Raw genomic sequence first — 6,000 nt, forward strand, 5'->3', positions numbered from 1 at the left:
ATTTTGTGTGTATATGAAGTAATTTCAAGGCTATTTCACATTGCGGAATCCTTCCTTCTCATGTGAGATTGTATTCATTTGTCAGTTTTCCTTCTGTTTATACATATTTGTACAAATCTGAGCCATCACTTTACTGCACTAGCCTATAGATTTTGTGTAGCTCAACCAATTATTTTGGTTACTAAAGTTTCATGGTAGTATTTCAAAATATCAGGAAGGCTCCATTCTACATATTTAGATAAAGCATCCCATTTGATTCTTGGCGCTAACTTGACCATATCAAATTAATAATTACAGACCGTAGTTTTTGGAATAATTCTTTCAGTAATTAATTCATTATGGTCCTGTTTACACAAAAATAGGTAGTATCTATTCATAGTAGAGTTGTGTATTCTGATTTATACGAATTGCAAAGGTACCTAATTTTGGCTAATTCTGAGATTTGTATGAAGCCACAAAACAAGGCCAGAGCCTCACAAAACAGACGAAAACGAAGCAAAAAGAAACCCCTACTTGTCCTTCATAAAGATATATAATTTGTGGTACACTAAATCGCCAAATTTGCTAAAATTCACTACATTTGTAATAAGGTCAAAATGTGTGCGCTTCCAATATGGGGGGAAAAGATGTCACCCAAAGGGCTTCTTAGGACAAAATCACAGTTACCTAATCTCCTCCTCCATTCGGGAGAGAGGATGTCACCAGAAGCGCCACTATTTTAGCAGAAGTTTGTGCCAGGTTATGCGGAGATTATGCAGAGATAGAAGAACATGGAGATGTGGAAGCGGACGTGAAACAAGAAGATGTGGAAGCGGACATGGAGCCAGAAGCGGAAGTGGTCAGCAGAGAAGGCAGGGAAACATTTAGAGAGCATGTGAGAGAGATTGAATTGAGAGTTTGTGAGAGTGAATGTGGGCACGGGCAATGAATTTCGCTGTCGAATTAAAGATGATCCCCTCTGGTTTTTAGCTGAACCGAATGAATAGGGAATGTAATTTGTTCCCCAAAAATGAATGGGCCAAAAATGAACCAAAAAATAGTTTTTAGCCTATTTGCACAACATGCACTGTCTAATGGGAAGTGTCCAGGAATGTGATGAGCTTTTGTTGTAGGTGTGTTACCGCTGTTTGTATTTTCTTATTAGGATTAATAATTACAGTGTGTCATAACTGGCACTTATTTGTACAAAGGAAATAGTGTAGGTAACAGTGCAGCAAATCTTTTGGTGCAATAAAAACCTTTTAACCCCTTTGTGACGATAGCAACAGAAGGAATCTGCCAAACCAGGGGGCAGATCATCCCCCCAGTGTCCTGCTGCTCAGTGGGCCGGTTACAAGCGACCCTTCAACCCAGCACAGCCTCCATAGACTGCATTAGAAGGTGCTTAACATTATACTCCAACACTCGGTGTCTTAAAGGCATGGCGCACCTTTTAATGTGTTGCTGTTGCTGACCAAGGAGGGGATGGCTCAGGATGCTGCCCTAGGGAAGCAGGAAAGGTAACTATGTTGCTTGCTAGAGGCAAAAGAAGGAGAAAGGGGGATATGGCTTTGACAAGGCCAGTGGGTATAAGGCCAGGGACTAAGCAATGTGTTCAGAAATTGGGCAGGCTACATGGGTCAAATGGTTCTTATCTGCCAACACATTCTGTTTCATACTCACTAATACACACATACACATTCTTGCTAACACACACACTTACACATCCATACCAACACACATTTACATATCCATGCTAACACACATTTACACATCCATGCTAACACACACTTACACATACACGTCCATGCTCACATACTTATTCTAACAGAGTGGGACAGAGTTGCATATCAGGGGGTATATCTGGGAATATAAGGCATATCTGGAGGCATATTTGGGGGGGCCAGTGGCATATCTGGGTGTGGAGTGGTATATAGGGGGTATAAGGTGTGACGGAGACTGGACTTGGACTGAGTAGCTCCGCCATAGATATCTTCCTTGCCACTGAAAGCTTAATTGCTCAAGGGATTAACCCTTCATATTTCCCCAAGCACTTGGCGAGACATAGTGTAGGGGTAAAACAGAACTATCTTTATTGAGGACAGCACACATATATATATACAGCAATCCCATCAACCACCTCTGACTCCCAGTGACGCCAGGGGGACCTCCCACTAATGTCAGCGGGACATCCCACTGATATCACTTGGCGCCGAAGTCTAGTGACACAGACACGGATCTCGGCAGACACAGGCAGGCTGATGCCTGTGATCCACCAAGCTCCGCAGCATATAGGGCGTCCTCCGGGGATCTTCCTACTACACTACAGCAGCCTGCCTGCAGCAGTGGAGACCCCCGGAGTCGGAAACTTACCTACTCGCGGTCCCTTCCTCGCGGCAGGAGCATTTCGTTACCACGCAACTGGAGGCGTGGTTTGGATGGCCGACTGGAGCCTCAGCGGTGACGTCATCTTAGGGGCGGGGTTAGGTTCTGGCGCCAGATTTAAAAGTCAGGAAGTTCTCTAGCCAGTTACCCTGTTGTGGTCTTTATGCTCGGTTGTGTTTTGAGTTACTTCCAGTTATTTTGACCCTTTGCTTGCTTGACCTCTCTTTGCCTGCTGATTTTGTACTGTGCCTTGCTGATCTTATTGCTGAACCACGGCTTACCTGACTACCCTCTCTGGATCTCAACCACGGCTTACCTGACTACCCTCTCTGGATCTCGACCACGGCTTACCTGACTACCCTCTCTGGATCTCGACCACGGCCTACCTGACTACCCTCTCTGGATCTCGACCACGGCTTACCTGACTACCCTCTCTGGATCTCGACCACGGCTTACCTGACTACCCTCTCTGGATCTCGACCTCGGCTTGTCCATATCCTGCCTCGGCTATCCAGTCTTTGCCAAGCCTTACACCTTGTACTGCCAACTCCGTATCTTCTACCTATACCTACCTTACCTGGCCTCCTTGCTGTTGGGATCATCTAAATCCTGGGGTGCTGCTGCCAGGGGCTCCTCCTTTGGTCGTAGTGTTCCAGGTGGAATAACTTCCGCGGTGAGTGCCAGTGTAAGGCAAGGTTTCCATTTGGTTTTTTTTTGCTAAAAACGCCTATAAAAACGCCAATAGCGCCACCTGGCGTTTTTTTTGTGAAAAACCGCTGCAGCCAGATGTTAGCTGTAATTCAATAGGAAATCGCAAAATGCCATTTCCACTTGGCGTTTTTCTGTTTGGCGTTTTTTCAGTCCTCTTTGGCGTTTTTCTGCTTTTTTGGGCTCTGTGGCAGTTTTTCAAAACTGCAGCATGTTGACACTCTGGCGTTTTTTGCAAGAAATCTTGGCTTTTTTTCTCCAATAGAAGTCTATGGGAGAGAAAAAACGCCATGAAAAAGCCATGTGGGTTTATTGCCTTGGCGTTTTTTATGGCGTTTTTTCCACAGTTACAATGCAGAGGATGGACCCAGTATCTGTGTGTCCTACGAGAAATAGGCTGAAAACAAACAGTTTCACACAAAACAAAGTCCTGGACTGGTTCATATTGAATTTTACACCATTTGGAACAAACATGCCATTACAAACAAACATACGCGACCGGATCCTGCGTGCCAAAAGCAACAGCAAACAATTTGCACCATCATTTGGGGCCAATCTTCCCAGAGGAGCAGACATTCGGAATAAAGCATGCCTTACAAACCACAGAAAAGAGACAAAAGGGTCTACCAAGTAAATGACATCAGGAGAGGGCAGATACTTGCCATTTATCCTAATCCCTTTTAGCTGGGTGAAACTTCTAACTTGTAAAGGCTGGAAAAACTGCCTAAGGTCAAAAAAAGCAATTTCCACAGAAAGGCTAAAACGCCAGAAAAAACTCCAGAAAAAACTCCAGAAAAAACGCCAAAACGCAGGTAAATGCAGTGGCAGTTTTCTTGGCGTTTTTCCTGGCGTTTTTCATCAAGAAAAAAACGCCGGACAAAAACCCAAGTGGAAACCTAGCCTAAGGGAGGTCGTGACAATAAGAAGGGGAGGGGTAGATGGGGAGAGGGGGTAGTGCGAATGCGTACAAGAATGAATGAATTAATGTGTGGATGAATTGTGTGAATGCTTATGAGAATTAATGAATTAATGTGTGGATGAATTGCTTGAATGATTTGTGAGACTGCATTGATGAATATGTGTAAATGATTCCTGTGAATGAGTGAGTAACTGTGTAAAGTGTTTGTGTCTATCATGGGTGTTTAAGTGATTTGGAGAAATGCAAAGATAGCACATGTCTTACACTGGGCTGTTAGGGGACAAAATTGTCTCAGACTGGGCTGTAATATGTGTGTAATCTGGGCGCTGATCTGGTTCTATGTGGGCAATGTGGACACCAGGGCTGGCTTTGGGGTGTGCAACCTGTGATCTATGCCTGTAATTTAGGGGGTATCTATACCTTTAATGCTGAGTTTATATTTGAATTCCAATTGATTTATACCTGCAAAGCTGGGTGTGTATTATTCTGTTGATCTGTATCTGGTACGCTCAGTTTCCATACATTATTATTGTTTACCTACAAATAGAGGGTTTGTATGTCTGATTCTGTTTATTTGATCTATACCTTCAACGCTGCTTAACATGTGATTTTCAATTGATCTATACCTGCAAAGCTTGGTTTTTGTGTTGATTCTGTTGATCTATACCTGATATGCTATGTTTCCATACATCATTTATGCATACCTGCAAATATAGGGTTTGTATGTGATCTACACATGCAAGTGCTGTTTATATGTGTTTGATCTATAGTTCACAGGGAGGAAGGAAAGGAGAGGTATGGCTTAGTGAATGAGGGACGAAGAGACTGGGAATGACTGCAGGGGTGAGGACCTCTCAAAGTCATGGTCAGGGTGAGAAGGGGGGGGGGAGACTGCACTGACTATCGCAGCCTTACCCTAATCTGCAGTAAGTGTGGCAATTTTTTTTCGGTGTGGTGGCGGAGGGAGTGATTGCATGCTAGGGAGCATGGCCCAAGGAAATGCTTTCTGGGGTCCAATTTTTTCAATATTTAAAAAAATGATTTTGTTACAGCAGATTAGCTGTTTTTTCCTTGTATATTATATTATTGTTTCCAGTTATATATTACTGTACTTGTTTGCACTTGCACATAAACTATCTTTAATGAAAGCTAGTTTTTTGTTACAAGATTTTTTTCCTTTTTTGGGGGATGGGGGGCGCCAGAGGAGTAGCCCCTACTACATATGCCTAAATCTTAAATATAAGCCAACACGCTTCAACCATGAGGGTGAAAATAAGGCTTCCATGCCAACTTCCGTTATTCTCTTTTCCAACCCACCCAGTTTCATCTAGAAAATCCTCTTATGAATTACTTTCAAACTCCATCACATTTATATCATAAAAGCGGAGTTACCTGTCCATACCCCCTTCTCCTAATATATAAATGTACTAAACTACCGTTTGAAATATCATCCCATCCCACCCCTCCCCTTACATTTTCCCAAAACGACCCTCAAGCTCCATTTCTTGTCAGGCCTGCCTTAACCGCCTAGTCAACCACAGACACGTTCTACGAAACAGAAGTTCGGCTTTTAGTTCTAGAGGCCAATCGTCCCGCAGCCAATAAACTCCCAAGGAATTCGCTGGGCTACGATACCGCTAGTAAGTAGAGTACTACGTCACACACTAGGGGCGTTTCTTCCCGTTGCTCATTCTAAGCATCCTCTGGGGGGTTAAGTTCGGTCTGGGTTGCTGGCACAATACGGGGGGTGGGGGTTTGTGGTTTTCTAAAACTATTACGGTGCAACAACTCGTCGTTACTGCATCATCTGAGAGAGGTATCCGTTTTTATATACATGTCTATTTTTTTATTTTAACTGGATTACAGTTGTGACTCCTGCCAAATGTTTGCAACGGGACTCCAGATTTGCAAGAGCTGTATAAGGAGAACAAAAACATAAGCATTATGTTGCTATCGGAACTACGAGTAGTGTGTAATTTAGGAAAGCAGAGGACTGAATTTCAGGACTA

The sequence above is a fragment of the Spea bombifrons genome, chromosome 6 (genome assembly GCF_027358695.1).
Source record: "Spea bombifrons isolate aSpeBom1 chromosome 6, aSpeBom1.2.pri, whole genome shotgun sequence".
Classification (NCBI taxonomy): Eukaryota; Metazoa; Chordata; class Amphibia; order Anura; family Pelobatidae; genus Spea; species Spea bombifrons.